The sequence below is a fragment of the Lycium barbarum genome, chromosome 9 (assembly GCF_019175385.1).
Source record: "Lycium barbarum isolate Lr01 chromosome 9, ASM1917538v2, whole genome shotgun sequence".
Taxonomy (NCBI): Eukaryota; Viridiplantae; Streptophyta; class Magnoliopsida; order Solanales; family Solanaceae; genus Lycium; species Lycium barbarum.
This window is the reverse complement of record NC_083345.1, coordinates 42,158,875-42,176,902: the sequence shown is the minus strand read 5'-3', so window position 1 is coordinate 42,176,902 and position 18,028 is coordinate 42,158,875. Positions and strand designations below refer to the sequence as shown.

Below are 18,028 nucleotides of genomic sequence, written 5' to 3'. Positions count from 1 at the left end.
CATGGAATTGTGAATGCTCCAGGATCTTCCCTCTTTTGCACTGTGGTCTTGGAAAGAATGGCACTAACGCGGTGAGTGATGCCCACAGTGTCATGTTTCAATGTTTTTTTCTTCTTTGTTAAAAGGCCCTTCAAATACTTAGCAAAGCCAGGCATTTCTTGGACAGCATCCATGAACGGAAAATTCATCGTTAACTGCTTGAGTTGATCATAAAATCGCAAGCACTTCTCATCTTCTGTTTTTCTCACCAGCCTTTGAGGAAAAGGTGGTGAAGATTTGAACAATTGGCTCAAAGGGCGAAGAGCACCGGAAAGTTTTGCCTTCCCCTTTTCCTGGTTTTCCACCGGTTCCTTTGGTTTATTAAGATTCAGCTCTTCTTCAACTACAATGGGGACTTCCTCCCCTGCTTCTTCCTCGACAATATCATCCAATACACTAGGCTGCGCTTCTTTTTCAACAATTGGTTCCTGATCAATTGGCTTTTTATTGTCACCCTGAAGTATTTTTCCACTTCTGGTGCTAATGGCAAGTACATTCTCCACAGAGTTCACTCCACTACCTTTTGGATTAGGAACTGTATCACTCGGTAATTGTCCCCGTTGATGAGTATGCACTTCTCGGGAAAGGTCTCTGAATTGCGCTTCAAGCTTCTGAATGGAAGCTGAATGCGATAGTTGGACCTGGGACATTCCCTTGATTGTGCTCTCTGTTCTGTCTTGATTCATCAGCATTTTCTGCATCATACTCTTCAGTTCTGCAGAATCATTAGACGTGTTACCAGCAGAGTTAGTAGCTGAATTATCTTTCCATGGATGGGAATTGGATGCTTGCCCCCTAGGTGGAATGTAGGGGTTAGAGCTCTTGTTGCCATAATTATTGTTATTGTAATTCCCTTGATTGGGATTACCCTGATCAGTTCTTCCATAATTCTGTCCTTGGTAATTTTGTTGAGGCCTTTGCCATGGGTGATTACCGGAACCTTGGTAGTTTTGCCGTTGATAACCCCCTTGCGAGTTATTGACATAATTCGCATCCTCATATTGTGGCTGCCCCTCAAGATAAGTTTCGTCAGAAACTTGATACATTCCGGGAGCATGAGGTGGCATCTCATCGATAACATTTACACATTTGGCCTCTTTCTCCATAAGCCTTTTGGATAATAAATCCACGGTGGTTTGCAGTTGAGCGAACGCATGATATCGCTCATGATTTTCTTTGGCCACCGCGGCCACAGAGGGACTACCATATGATAGGAATTCGCTATCAGTCGAATGCCAGGCTTGATTATGGGTAGTAAGCTTGTCGAGCAACCGGGTGATGTTGACAAAGGTTTTGTCCATAAAGCATCCCCCAGCTGCAGTGTTGACAGCTATTTGATTCATTGTATCTAGCCCCTTGTAGAACTTCTCTGTGAGAATTGCATCTGGAAATCCATGATTCGGAGATTGAGCTAGATAATATTTGAACCTCTCCCATGCAGCATATAGTTGTTCCCCTGGAAGTTGTTTAAACCCAAAAATCTTATCCCGAAGCTCAGCCTTTTTGCTGGGTGGGAACCATTGTTTTAGAAAGATATTGGCCAGCTCATTCCGGGTATGAATAGTATTGCTCGGGAGCTTTTCATACCATTCCCTAGCTTGGCCAGCTAATGAATATTTGAAAACCCGCAGTCGCAGTGCATCAGCAGGAACAGCACCTTGAGATTGTTGGGAACATACATGCACGAAATTCTTTAGGTGTCGAAGTGGACAGTCCTCCGAAGAATTTCGGAAATAGCCTTCAAGTTTCAATAGCTGATAGATAGAACTATCAATTTTGAAATTAGCATTTCCTGTTCTCGGGGGAACTACAGCAGAAGCATAATCAGCTTCGTCGATGAATTCTGCAAATACATTCTCATCCTCCTCTTCTTCTGGTGCAGGATGGTTCACTTGGATCCCCCCTTGGTTCCCTTGATTGCGATGGGGTCTTCCAGCCATGTTCACCTGGTTCACTAAAACAGCAAACGAGGTGTGATGGAATAGAAAAAGTTTTAAAGAATAGTACACAACAATTAGTAATTTCTGAACCGTATTCCCCGGCAACGGCGCCAAAATTTGATACGCTCAAATTACACCTATTAATGGCGTAAAGCGGACGTTGTCAAATATAGTAACCCAACAAGGTTGGGGTCGAATCCCACAGGGAATATGGAGAGAAAAGATTACTAATCGTATGCGATACCGGTCTTTAGATGCTTTAATCCTATTCTGGATAGTTTGAATTGATTGTTGAATAATGTAATTTAATACTTTGACTTAGAATGTAATTAATGTGAGAGAGAGAGACTAAGGTTGTGTTCCCCAATTTGATTAGATATTATGCTTCAGGTTTCAAAGTGATATACTTCTAATGGTTGTTCTATGAATATGCACTTGGTCTCTTAAAGACTTCTTAATGTTTCCCAACAGTTAAGCAGTATTTCCTCTTTATGATTCTTCCGAATATAAAAGAGTTACAATCGAAGAGCGACCAATGATGCCAATTTAGACTTATTCTTATTCCTAAGTTAGTCTATTAAACGAGGGTTAACGCCTCGAGTCATTGTTATTCAATCTTACCAATATTGACTCTCTTTCCCAAGAAAAGTCAATATAATGGCTTCGGCTAATGCTTGCAATCATTACCCAACGTTACAACTCAAAGATAGAATAAATAACAACAACCATTATGCATATATCAATAATAGAAACCCATTCACATAATACCCATCATGGGATTCACAACCTTAGAATTGAAATTAGCTACTCATAATGTTTCTTGATAGAAAAAGCTTAAAGATTAACATAATACACTTACAATACTAATACAAGATGGAATGAGAGTGAAGTTGTTGCCTTAAATGCTCCAACCACTTCAAGATTAAAAACCTAGGGTTTATGCCTCTAAAATAAAATCTGAATGTTGAATTAAAACCCTACATTATGTATTTATAGAGCCAAAAATCGCGCCAAGTTTCTGGACAAAAATGCCCTTACGCCGCATTGTTACGGACCGTAATTCAGGTTACGGTCCGTCCTTCATTTCGTCATTTGACCACTTTGACGTTACGGCCCCCATGCGACGGACCGTACCCTGTGTTACGGTCCGTCCTTCTAAAGCGTAAGTGGTGACAATTACTTGGCAACTCTCTGGAATTTTGGATGATGTTACGGTGAAGGGTTACGGACCGTAACACTAAACCGTAACACTGAAGGTTTTATTGAAACTCTCTGGAAATTTAGCTCATGTTACGGTGCCATGTTACGGACCGTAACACTCCACCGTAACACTGATGGTTTCAATGAAAACTTTCTGGAAATTCAGGCCCTGTTACGGTTCAAAGGTACGGACCGTAACATGAGTTACGGACTCTGTTACGGTCCGTAACATGAGTTACGGTCCGTAACATGAGTTACGGAGGGTCGCTTAGCTCCAATTTGTCCCTTTTTTTAGCATTACTTCTCATTTCCAATCCTTAGTTAATCAACCCTATAAAACACAAAAATAACATAAGAAACAATGTAAAAACACTTAAAATCAAGAAACATGTCTAGTTACAAAGGCATAAAATGTGCTAAAATTCACGGCACATCAGTGGCATACCCAGCAAATCCTACGGGAATACCTCCGCGAACTCGCTCACAATAGGGATAGACTCAAGGGGTTGAGATGCAACAGTCGTATCACGAACATGCGTCAAATACGATAAACGCCCCTTGCTTACTAACTTCTTCTCCCGAAGGAAGGAAATGATCTTCTTCGGGGCGGTCTACTCAAGCCTAGGGATGCCCAGCATGGCGAAGGTGACTGTCTTGGCGTGACAATCCAAAATTGCATGATCGGGAGAAAGCCAGGACATACCCAGTATAATATCAAAGTCCACCATATTGAGAATCATCAAATCTACCCAAGTGTCATACCCCCATAAAAGTAACCAAACAAGACCGGTAGACTCGATCAACAATCACCGAATCTCCGACCGGAGTAAACACATGAATAGGTATTGCTATGATATCACAAAGAAAATCCCAACTAACGGCATGAAATGTGGATACATACGAATAAGTGGATCCAGGATCCACTAACACAGATGTTGCTCTATGACGGACAGTAATAGTACCTGAGATCACAGCATCTGAGGCCTCAGCCTCGGGCCTACCAGGAAAAGAGTAACAATGGGCTCCACAATGTCCAGTCTGAGATCCCTCTCTCGTACTCAGGGAACCACCTCTAGCTGGCTGGGACTCACCTCGAGAACCATGGGAAGTAACGCGGCCTGACTAAGCATCGCCTCTCTGAGAAGTCCCACCTCAACCACCAGATGATAGAGAAGTCCTTGTTGGCTGATAATCCCGCCAGGGTTTGGGACATCTCCTAGAAACATGCCCAACCTCTCTACAAGAATAACAGGTAAGAGGAGTCGAATGCTGAAACACGGAAGCTGAAGACCCGGATGAAGCAACCATGTCCGTTGGTCTGGAGAACGAACTCTCAATAGCTCTCCGCCTAGGTGGCTCACCAGAGAAAGGCGGTAAGGCTGAATGCACTGGACGGCTAGAATATGGCTGAGGTGGCCTCGAACTGACCGGCTTCCCTCGAACCAGAACCCCCAAAATTGCCAGTCTGACGTGGCCTCTTATCACCACCACCAAAAGCACGGGCCTTAGCGCCCTCAACCATAGAAGCATGCTCGATAATAAATTGGAAGGAAGCCCCCATAGACTCCATCTGAAGACAAGGAATTTGTAGAGAGACCACTAGTCCTCCAACAAAGCGCCTGATCCTATCGGCCTCTGTAGGGATCAACGGAGTGGAATAACAGGCCAGATAAAGGAAACAGGTCACATAGGACTTCGAAGACATGCCTCTCTGCTCAAGGTGTAAAAACTGCTCCCTACGCGCCTCTCTCAAAGACCGGGGCACATACTTCTCAAGGAAGACCCGGTAGAACTGAGTCAAAGTCAAAGGAGGAGAACCCTCAGGTCTGCACGCCACAAAATACCTCCACAACCTTTTTGCATCGCCGCAAAACTAGTAGGACACATAATCTACGCCATGGGTCTCCACTATCCCCATACGGTGCAGCAACTCATACATATCAAGAATAAACTCATAGGCATCCCCAGACGAGGTACCACCAAACCTCGGCGGCTCTAACTTTCTGAATCTCCCAATCAGGTCCTAGTCAGAAGCAGTAATAACAGCGCCCTTCATGGGCCTAATGTCATCACCAGGAGCGGGTATCGCATCAATACGAGGAGCCATAGCTGCAGCGGGATGTGCTGCCCGCGTAGGTCCCTACTCAGGGGTGTGCGCCCCAACCCTACTCTGTGAACCCCTGCCGACACCGCCTGCCTTCTGCTCGCATCAAGATGAAGCAATACTCTGGCCATAGTATCATGCATGGCCTGATCAGAAGTAACCTCAGGCTATGTCTGAGCTGGAGCCACATCCTCGGGATCGGGAGATGGAGATCTCTCTCGGCGTTATCCTACCGCTAAAGCTCTACTCCTGGTTGGGGCAGCCCCATGGCCTCTCGCTCTATCGCGCCCTCTGGCTATCGCTCGCCCTCGGGTGCCAGCCGTAGCTGCGGGCTCTGGCACCTGCCCTGGGCCATAGTAGCTCGAGTCCTCACCATCTGTGAGAGAAGAGATAAGAGTCAGATACCAATTTGATCTTTCCAGATACCAATTCGAATAAAGTAGCGCGAAGGAAAGAAAAAAAGTGAGATTTCCTAAATGTCCCATAACCTCCTGCAGATATGTATGAAGCTCATCGTACCGATCCATGAGACTCTACCCATTTTGCCTAAGTCGTGTGGGCACTTACCTTCCCACCTCGATAAGCAAACCCTCAACCCAACAATGAATGAATACATAAAGAATAAAATTAACCAACGGAATAGAACAAATGCGTAAGTCTCACGATATATATATATATATATATATATAAACACCCCCAGGGTCTAGTCTGAATAATACAAGAGCATCTAAAGGGAAATAATACAATCTATAATACTAATACATAAAATGTCTATGTCTCTGAATAGAATAGGACATAAAAATAGAAAGTCTTCAAGGTAGCAGACGGCCATGCTCACCCTGGAAACTCGAGAGAAAGCTGAAGTGAAGATCAGCCACGCGTCACAGAAGTGGATTCGACCTGATACTCCGCATTCATAAAAGAATGTAGCAAGTGCAGGTCAGTACAAACAACAGTACTGGTAGGCACCATTGGTCGACTAAGCATAGCTAACAAAATTCAGATAATAAAGCAGATAAGCAAATAAACCAGCAAGTCTAAGACAATGCAATCAACTCCAATTATTCGTCATCACCTATGTAGAATGTCTAATCCCAAATGTGCCAAGTCTGAATATATTCAATCCAATCCAACATCACAATACGACACCCAGCATCTCAAATCAAGTCATAATGCAATGCCATGCAAATGCGATGTACACATGTACTCCGGATGAAAATATTGACATCTCGGTAGCACAACCCAGCGTGACTCGCGAAGTCGAAGTGCCACCAATCCCGAATCTTTGCCCAACAGAGAGACGAGACCCCGGATCTTTGCCCACCGGGGATTCTTACCAGCACCACCCTGGGGGACCCGCGGCGTCCATGCACTAACAATGATTCTTGAACTCACATCGGATATCGGTCATGCAACAACGATTCCGGGATTGATCATCGGACATCGGCCATCTCACGTCACTTAAGTAAAATTGAGTCCAACTCATCAATTATTCATCGAATATCATCAATATCTCAATAGTGTATCATGAAAATGAGAGTGCGTGCAATGCCTGAATCACATCAACAGTCATGCTCAATGTCATAAGTACCAACAATGGGTAAGCCAACAATGTATCCGAATCACAAATACCAATAGTGGGTATGCCAATAATATAACCAAATCACAAATACTAATTGTGGGTATGCCAATAATATAACCGAATCACAAATACCAATAATGGGTATGCTAATAATATAACCGAATCACAAGTACCAACAGTAGGTATGTCAATATATCATAATCGAGATGATAAAACAGAATTCAATATCTACCAACGACTCACGGCATCAAGTTGGCAAAATAAAGCAATCAAAGCACACATAACGGGGTGGCTAGTCCCAGCACACAACAGGGCCGAACCTGCGGCAATATCCAACCTGACTTCATACCCGAAGGTTCACATGTTCTCTCCGACAATATAATATAAATATGTGCTTCACTATACGAAGTCTCACCAAAGGTAAGCCATAACCTACCTGGATGGCCGAACCACAACACCAACAACTCACTCATTTGCCTTGCCTTTACGCTGAACCTCTGAACCAAAGTAGTCTAAGCATAATTGAAATCTAAATTAGAAATCACGAAGAATGATACTAATATTGTTACTATCCATTTTAGGACAAAAAAAACCTAGAAATTCGAGAAAACGGGCCCGCAAGGGCAAAACGGGAAATTCGGACGTGAAATATCAAATTAAGCACTAGGTGATGATAACCCAACTACGAATTGCTGATTTAACTCAAAGATTGGCCTAATTTGTTATTTCAAGCAAAACCCCCAATTTGGGTATAAACCAGGTATAAACCCTAAGTCTTTGATTCCGAAATTCAACGCTAGAAGTGGCAGATATATGATTAATAAGCTTATATTAGGCAAAATCTAACATAAACTTCATCAATTTCCTCATACATGAGCCTAAGGAAAAGTTCATCAAAAACCCTCTTTCAACTTCCATCACTAAGGGTTATTAAAGGGAAGTGGGAAATTTAAGATGATTGTGATTAAGGGAGAGTAAGGGAATGGGCACGATTTACCTTCAAGAATATTTTCAAAATATCTACAAGAATTGTTCCCCAAAGCTCAAATATTGAAGTGGAAATAATGAAGGTCTAAGGCTTATTTAAATCACATTTGATGAAAATCACTGTCGTCACTGCCACGACGGTAGTGGTGCCGCTACAGCGCCTGTGAGGACGCCATATCGGTATGGCCAACATTACACAGGGCCGCCATAGAAGCCAATATGCCGCAACAGCGGTGCCACCATAGCTGGCACCAGGTACCCGAATCCCCCGATTTTTCTAAGTGTTCAATCGAAATTTCGTGCCATTCCCGAGGCCATTTGCTCACAAACCCTACACACAAACCCACACAAAAATACACAACGAACTCTCTCGTGGGCTCGAAATTCCTAATAGAGGTTTCGTTGACTGAGTCAACCCCTGACGCCTTAGTTCCAATTTCCAACCAAAGTCTCAAAATGCATCCAATTGCATTGGGAACTGAACCAAATACACACACAAGTTCTAAACGACCATCCGGACCTCTCGCAATCGACAAAATTCTAAAAAAGGTTCGTTTACCCATAAGTCAACTTTGGGTCAACCATTTTTCACTTTTAAGCCTATATTTCCTACAAGTTGCCCGAATCCGGTCTAGACACCTCGGGAAGCATGCCAACGGTCCCCTCAGGTAAAAAATAAGCTAATCAATGCCCGAATACGGGCAAAAATATTGAAAAGATGATGTATCATCGTTACATCGCGCTCCGTCTAACTCGAGAAAATTGTTAATTAAGAGGAAGTATGAATTAGCGCTCAATTTGACCGCATTTTTTCACATTTCTTGGAACTATGTCAATATTAGGCTTGTTTTAAAGCTTGCATTTTAAAACTGTGCATTATAAATCCTATTCTTGTCAAAAATTATCTTTACAAGGGATTTTTAAACTAGTACATGATTTTCTTTTAAACTATGTATTTTATTTTAAAGTGGGTATAATATTTCAAAAGTGTATTTTATAAAAAAAAAAAAAAAAAAAAAAGGGGAGGGATTTAATATTATCTCCCCCCCTCCCCCCCATTTACAACTCATTTTTTACGCGTCATTTAACCTTTGCCCTAGATATTTTTCTTTCTCGCTCTTTGAGAGAATACGACGGCGGCGCTAGGTTTCCACCATGCTACCACTGTTCCACCACCATTCCTCCACCATTTTTAGCTTTGGTTGGGTATTTCCCCACTATCTCTCGTGTGTGGGATGGCCTAGGTGGAGCCTAGAGCTCTTAGCCACCTAGTGCCACCACACCACACGTGAGAGGTGGTGTTGTGGTGATTTTCCCAATACATGGCTGTGAAATTCGTCCTTTGTACTGGTTTTTTAGGACGTGTATTGTCTTTTTATGACCAACGTTCCAATTTGTTTCATTTGTTTGGTACGATTTCTGATTTTTCCGTTGTTTGTACTATTTATAATCTGTGCTATTGTCCTTTCGTACTATTTTGCACGAATTAAGGGATGTCTAGTGCTATATGGGTATGAATTTGGGATTTCTCTTGTTTTTACTTGATTTATTTGAATTAATTTGATAAGGTTTGTTGAAATTGGGGGGGGGGGGGGGGGGGAGGGGGGATTCGATTTTGGGGTTATTTTCGTCCCTGGGGTTGAGATTTGTACTCTATAAATTGAGAATGTTTGTCACATTTGAAGGGGTCCGAAAATTTCCTTGAAATAGCTAGGGTTTGGATAATCACACTGATTTTTTTCCAAATTTTGCTATTATATACTATATAATATACAAATACTATCAAACCAAGAACAAAAGGTTGTTTTGAGGATTTGAGTGTTGGTGTTGATTTGTGGACCTAATCCCACATTTTGATCTTTAGGTTGCCCCCTAAAAAGTAATATATCTAATCTATTTATATCCAATTCCAGTTTACTTACATGTATTGGTATGTGTTTATGATTATTTAAAGTTGTCTTGATTACTGTTTTGTATAGATATTAAGGTTGATTATGATGTGATGGTGTTGATATTATGGAGATTTAGGGGATTCTAGTGTTGATTAGTTGATGTTATTACTTAAAAATGATTAAAGAATATAGGGAATGGTTTGTCTTATGTCACATTACCCTGTTCCACTGGTTACAACTTGCTTATGAGCTGTTGAGTAAGCTATCCATGTTATAATGTTGTTATTTTGGTAGTTTCTAGAGTCGACTGAAGGAAATTGATGTTTAAATGGTCAAAAGCTGTAAAGAAGGGTCTGTTTTAAATTGTAGTTCATTGTTACATTGAAATTTCTGAGATAAAAACTGGACATGTGACTCTTTGTTAAGATCTGTGTTTTTATTGAAAATTGTTGAGGCATGTTTCTCTCTAGTTCTAGTCATGTTGTTACTGTTTCATTAAAATTTAAGAACTTCTGGTTAGTTGTAGCTCCTTTTAATGTCTTGAACCTGAATGCCTTAGTTGTTTGGACCCTGGTATGAAGAATATGAGTCAAGGTTTGCTTGACATGATTCAAAGTTTATGAAATTTGTTTCAAAGGTTTTCAAGTTTTTTTTTTAGAAAAAGGGTTCTAATAGTGTATGTTTCCATTTCTTGTCTAAAACTGTTCTAAGATAAAAAAAAAATTAGATGGTTTTCCTTTCATTTATTTCCAGTGATTAAAATCTGGTCAAGAATGGCTTAAAGTATTTTGAAATGTGTCTTGTTTGATTCTATGAAGTCTATCTACCTTCAATTAGAAGATGTCTAAGGTTAATATTTACTTGTCTTGTTTATAATAAACCTGCTACCACATCTTTAAGACTGCTATATTTAAAACCTGCCAAGTAGTATTGTAGGAAAAAATGATTTTTTCAAACTCCTTTGAAACTGGCTTATTGAAGATCTTTCTTAAAAGGATTTGTTATCTCGATTTTGAGTGCTCCGATGGAAATAATGAACTTTGCTAATTCTGAAAACCTTTTAAAAAGGGAATCTAGATTCCCTGTTCTGGCAATGACTCTTAAAACCATAAGAGGGATGCTTGTATGTTTTATGACTGCCTTGCTTTGGTTGGTGCATTGTTTTGTCACTTCTGAATCTTGCAAAGTATATGAAGATAAAAATGATTTCCTTGAACCTGTTTTAGTGATTTCTGAGACTATCTAGATTGAGGATTTGCTTTAACAAATAGGAACCTGAAAAGCTAGTAGATTATCTTGTTCATCTTTGAAGAGTTTAAGTGTTTCTGAACCTTGTGTGCATTATGTGCATTTGTTGATCTTTTTTGGGAACTGTTAAGAGAGACAGAAGATAGGAAAGTGTAAAGAACTTGGTTTTTGTCTCAAAATTGAAATAAGAGGGACGGGGGACAGTTCATAGGTTGATCTTGTCCCTGAATTTCTGATACTTCCCTGGGTTCTTTTTATTTGTAGTTTTCCATGAACATAGCTTTTTGTAGCTTATATTAATATAGGGTCATAGTGTGCTTGAGATTTTGCTTCACATAGGCTATTAGAACTATGTAGAGGAAGACTAGAATAAGATCAAAACTGTTTTAAAGGAACTGAGTGTGATACTAATTTTGAAATAGCCACTTCTTTTACTGGTTACTTGTTGATTTGAATATTATCTTATGTGCTACATGCTCCTTGGTGCCTGTCTTACTAGTTAAAAACTCATTTGTGCACCTAACTCACCTAGACTAAGTAGGATACCCAGAAAAGGGGCTCAAAACCAACTCAAGGAGTTAAGTATAATCTCTGCATTCTTCCTTTCGGTATCTATTTGTGTAACCTGAAGATGGTCCTGTATTTTACCCCTCCTTCTGTGCCTATTTGAATTGAAACTATGCCTAATATGCTGAATTAGACCTAAGACAGTATCATGTCCTTATCTATGCAATTTGAAACCTCTACCTGCTACCTGTGTAGTTTCTATGCAAATCCTGCAAAAGGGACTACGTTTGAACTATTTTGAGACCCTGCTAATGCTTTAATGAACCTTTAACTTGCCTATCTTGCTACCTTTGGACTTACTGGGATTATAACTAAGCTAAAATGACCATAGACTTATAAATTTTTCCCTATGACATCTTTGTTGACAACAAACATACTTGAAAAAATGGTTTTGGCACTTGAATTGGTTCATCACTGGACAAGTGTGATTTCTAAGTCATTTAACCTCTAGTTCTAACCTTCTTTGATTCTTGACTCTTTAAAACTAGAAACAGAAATATGATAGGGTGTTTGGCAGTTTGTTTGTATATCTCTCCAACTTATTGTGCTTGATTTCATGTTATTTTGTCCTCTCATACCCTTGGTGTAGCTGTTGTTTGTTTCCTTAGTCATCTTAACATCTCCTATGACTCGTTACTTTAAGTTACATTACTGGAAATTGTTGAACTTTGTGGTTTTTTGCTTTTTGCTTGTTGTTGCTGGTATCTGTCTGGCCATCCTAAAGATTGTCATGCTCTCTTGACTGTGCTACTGCTGTTTATGAGCCATTTTGACACTTTGGTGCCTTACACACCCATCCTTCCATTGTTTGGACTCTGATTGGACCTTGATTGTTTCTGTGATTAGTAGCAAGACTCTAGATTTGAGATTAGATAAGTTGCATTAGTTCCTGTAAGTGTTGTTGGACCACTGATTTGTCCTTGTTGACTCTTTGGAATCTTTTGTGTATTTTAAAATCAAGTAGAAGTTTAAGGAAAAAATGATGAAATGTTGAAAACCTTGGTTACAGATTTGTTTCTTTCCTAAATTGGAGATTGATTGAGTATGAGTGTATATTGAGAATATTTGAGGGTATACAAAAAATGTTGATTTGTCTTTCCATTAGGTGGATAAAGGGTATGCCCTTCATGGAGGTTTTGCTCTTTGTCCTATTAGGTATATTGGTAGTATATCATGTATATCGCAGCTATAACACTTAGAAAATTTTTAGAAAAAATGGAATAGTATACCAGTGGTATATCATTATACCACTTCTTGACACTTAGAAAATTTTTAAGAAGAGAAGGGCCTGGGCTTGTTATTTGAGTCAGTCACCTATGCTACCATACTTGACTTATTACTACTACTATTTTGGGCCTATGTCATAGCTGGGCCATTTTGGTTATTTGACGTTGTTAATTATTATTAAATGGGACAGACCCAATAATTGTAATTCATTTTTTGCTTTGTAATAATTATTGTGGTCTTAATTTTGTACTTAGTTTAATTCACGAATGTGTACTAATATCATGTATACCCATTTGCATCCTTGTCTACCCAAACTCGTTGGTGGGCCCCAACGAGGCCCACTAATGTATCTAGATCGAGTCAATCCAGCTTGGAGCAAAAATGGAGCACACGTTTTGGACCCGAGGATTACCCCAAATGCATAATACATTCTTATTGGGCTTGGTCGGCCCAACTCCTTATCTCTTTACTTATGAATTTTATATTTCAATTTGAGCATCTATTTTATTTATTAGAACCTTTAAAATTTGTCATGAATTTAGATTTGCCAAAAAATTATTTTTAAGCTATAAAATTGAATTTTTGATAAAGGGCAACATGCACATGATTTTTGAGACTAAAACTACCTTATGGATAAAAATGGACATTCTTTAAATGCAAATCATGATTTTGAATTTTTTTTTTTTTTTAAAAAGACTTGACAAATTTTATAGACACTTGAGACAAAAAATGATTATGGACCGTACATATGGACATTTGGACAAAAAATGGACTTGGACTATTTTTGGAATAATTTGGACTAAAAGGATAAAAATCTAAAAAAAATTAAAAAAAAATAATAATAATAAAAAAATATGGTTAAAATATGGATAACAATAGTATGCCAAAAATGATTTTTATAAAACTAGAAAAACCTTTTTAAACTCATGTGGGCTTATGTAGTGTTCTACTCCTAGGTGTTCTAGTCTGAAACTCAAAACGCCCAATTTTGAGCAAAACTCTACCACTTTTATTTTTTGAAAGTGTTGTATTTTGCATGAACGACTAACATTTTATTGCAGAATCTAAAACAAAAGCAGCTTTTATCAAAAAAAAAATTATATCTACAAAGGCATACTATTAGAACCCGTAGGTCAACCGTATTTTATGGATCCTTAATAACAAGGTGTCTAACACCTTCCCCGGGGGATCACCAGAACCCTTACCCGAACTTTGGTTAGATTAGGATTCTTTTAAAATTTAATCGTTTTGAATGAAGCCTTTTCGACCTGGTTTTCCTAATTTCCTAAAAATAAGTGGCGACTCTAAAATAAAGTCCATTTAGAGCACCATCTACGTAGAAGTGTATTTTTTTCTTTTTCCCGGTACAATTGACAACCGTACTTCCCCGGGATACTTTCTGTTTTAAGTGAGGCAAGTGCAAATAAGAATTGGAAAAAATAGAACCGCTACAACCCAAATTTAAAACGATGTCCACTAATTGGATATTTTTAAAATAAAACCCTAATTAAATTAACTGGTCAAATTTAAAAGAAAAATAATAATAAACAAATTTTGTCAAATGACCTTAATTAAATTTGGCTAGTTCAAATTATTTCCATAATTGTCTAATAACTAATTATTTCAATTACAGCCGCTTAATGGCAATTTTCAAAATCAATAACAATCAAAATTTAATTAATTATGATAAAAATCCAATAATTTGATTAAATAAGAATTGAGGGGTAAAAATGATTAATTTACTTAATTAAACATATTCCCTATATTAAACAGAGTAAAATACTTTGCAAATTGACATTTTAACAATTTGGCCAATTAAGTGAATAATTATGGCAAATTATCCTCTTTTCTGGTTAATTTAGCAAAAGTATTATAATTGTGAAAATACTTAAATTAATTTATAATATTATAGAAATTATTTCATCAAACAAAATTGGTAAAATATCATCTAAATTATTTTTATAAAATTATTTTGACTTTTAAAAAAAATACATATTTCCCTCTGTTTAATATTCAAGAACTCTGGGTAATTAAAGCAAATTATGGGAGGTCAAAAATTAGGTGTCAACATTATCAGCACCAAACACAAGTAATATCAATGTGTTTGGAAATGAAGATGAGTGCAATGCAAAATGACAATCTCAATAGAATTATATCAATTCCAGTCGTGCCACTCATGGACACATATCACAATATCAACATAAAGTCAAGCCTTTCCCTTTATTCATGATAATGTCAAGATAAGTGAGAGACAGTCGTATCATAATCATAATATGACAACTAAGTAATGAGTCCAATATCACACATATGGCAACAAACCAATACACAACAAGAGGCAACGATCACATACGAAGTATGGAATGCATGTCGTACACCTCCTCAGCCTCAATTTGACACATCAATCCTAGAAGTCCTCAAAATTATATTTTAATATGCGGTTCAACATTCCAATTCTCAATAACAACAATCTGCTTTCATAGGACAATGGGATAACAAGAGGGATAGGGGCAAGCATGTCAGTCACAAGAATATCACACATAGCCAGTAGGGCAACAGGCCCAACCATAACAATCACGGCGTCGAGCCCACATTGTCAATCAACAATACCAACCTAATCATATCCATCCCAACTTCATACCCGAAGGCTTAATATGCTTCGCTAATTGAAGTCTAACCGAAAGGTAAGCCATAACATACCTGGTAGCCGAGCGGGAGCCAGGAACAATCACACTTTTGCCTTGCCTTTTCAGAGAGCCTCCAAGTACTCAAAGTCTATCTATTATCGATTTCTAAGTTATAAACGAGAAACAATGATATCCATATTGGTATACATTAACCTAAGAATAGGTCAATTTCATCATCAAGACAAAAAACCCCAATTTTGGTATAAACCCTAACTTGCAAACCTTCAATTCATCAACATAAATGGAAGATTCAAGCCTATTAGTCACTAATTCATCTAATTCCATGCTTAGATTAGTCAAATCCACCAACAAATCTCATTTAGTAGGACTAAAACTCAAATAATGAAATAGATCAAAACCCATCTTCCTTCTTAAGTTCTATGGAATTTCTAGTATGGATTCAAGCTTAGGAAAGGTAAAGGGATGGATTCTAGGTTAGGGACCTTACCGACAAGAGAAATCAGCCAAGAACCTCCTCAAATCGCCTCAAAGATGCTTAGGAACAATAAATGAAAGGATAGAAAATGAAGGGTTTTTAACTAGGCAATTAAATAGGTTCTGGTCCCGTCACCAGCTGCAGCGGTCACGGGTCCGCTACAGCGGGCCCGTGCCAGCTGTCATCCTTCGCTATCACGCATCTGCCACATCGGATCCCATTCTGTTGTGGCGACCCACCACAAACCAAACACACTCACCATAGCGGACGAGGATCCGACTATGGCGGGTCCGCCATGGCGCATCGGGTGCTGCTGCGGCGGACACTAGACACTAGAAAACTTTTGGTTTTCACAATCTCAATCCCAAAATCCAACAATCACCCGAGACCTCCCAAATCCAAACCAGACCTGCAACCATACATAAAAACATGCTACGGACTCACCCGTGGTCTCAAAATTCCCAACGGAGGTTTATTTCACTGGGTCAACACCCAATGGCCAAAGGACAACTTTCCAACGAATAATTCAAAAAGCTCTCGAGTGCCTCAAGAACCAAACTAAACATCCCACTAAGTCATAATCGACCATCCGGACCTCCCGGAATCAACAGATTTCTGAAAAAGGTCCATTTACCCAAAAGTCAACTATTGGTCGAATGTTTTTCACATTAAGGCTCTATTTCACAAAAGTCATCATAAATCTCTCCCAATCACCTCGAGAACGGTACCACCCATCCCCGTGGGTCAAATCGTACTAATAGGGCTCGAGGAAGGGTCAACGGGGATAAATGGGTCAGAAGTACTATAATGACCAAATGGGCCGTAACATCCATGCTTCATTTTCCCAACGCATCCGCAACTTGATTCGTCTTTCTATAACAGTGTTGTACTATAATGGGTGTCTGAGAAAGCATATGATTAATATCATCTATATTGACAATGATTAGAGAATCACTTTCCAAAATAATATTTTGGAGTCTTTGTGAGATAAACCAATTTAGGTCATAAATACGTCTTTGCTTCAGCTAAATTACTGGTGCAATTTTCAAGATATTTAGTAAAGTCCATCATAATTTGTCCATTACTGTCCCTTGTAATATCTTCTACTCCAATAGAGTTATCTAAATTGTGACTATCATGTGTATTGAGCTTTATCCATCCCATTGATGGTCTGATCCACTTCACTATGATACATTCGATCGTGTGAGAACTATTTATAATCTGTTTGGTAAGCTCCTGCCGTTCACAGACTTGTACAAGAGCTTGTGAACTGGGTTCCTATCACCTTTGTACACCTTCCTGGGCTCCTCAGTGTTGTCAAATACACCTTAATCTGCTCCTCCCCCCTCTACAACCATTCACGTTTAACATAAATGTCAAATCTGTTAATGGGGATCCCCAAGGTACGACCCAAATCCTCATCATTAAAGGCCAACTCTATACCTTTTATTGTGGTCCTCTTAGCGTCGTCCTCCAACAACTTGAAATTAGTGTAAAAGTTACACACTTCCTCCTTATAAACTGCTGGAAGTGGACAAAGAAACAGATGTATCCACTTTTAAAAATCCACCTTTTCTTTAAGCTTTTTCATCCCTTGTTCTTTTACGATCTCAGGATCGATTAACATGCCCTTCAAGAATCAAGACTACTCGTCCACTAAACCATATATCTTTGCAAATAATGGAAACTTTTTCTTGGATTTTCTTTTCTTTGGAACTGGTCCCTTCCTAAGTAGGATCTGTTTCCTTTCTCTTCTTTGGAGTCCTCTTATTCTTGGCAGTGGTTTCAGATGACCCTGATTTTGCTTTTCGCATCAGGGGAGTTTCCTCCACTTTTTACTCTTCCTCACTCTCCAAATCAATAGCCTCTACATCAGACTCATTCCTTAAACCAAATTTTGTTCTCTCTCTCTCTCTCTCTCTCTATCCCCTATTCTTCTTGCTTGCTTCAACAACCTTTTCAAGCAGAGCTTTCGTTTTACTCCTAGTGTTAGGAGTTCTTTTTCACAATTGCAGTAGCCTTGCAAAATTTAGGTTGTAACTTCTTCTTACTTTCCAATGGTTCACAAGTCTTCCAGTAAACTTAACACCTTCAGCCTCTGCTCTTTTCTTCCAAATAGCCA

General features: G+C 39.1%; 1 non-coding gene across 1 annotated transcript; it reads left to right on the top strand.

Moving 5' to 3' along the window:
• Nucleotides 1-1,428: 1,428 nt before the first annotated feature.
• LOC132612401 (small nucleolar RNA R71) lies at nucleotides 1,429-1,535 on the top strand. The gene has a single exon (XR_009571768.1). It is a non-coding gene; the product is annotated as a small nucleolar RNA R71 (small nucleolar RNA).
• Nucleotides 1,536-18,028: the final 16,493 nt, after the last annotated feature.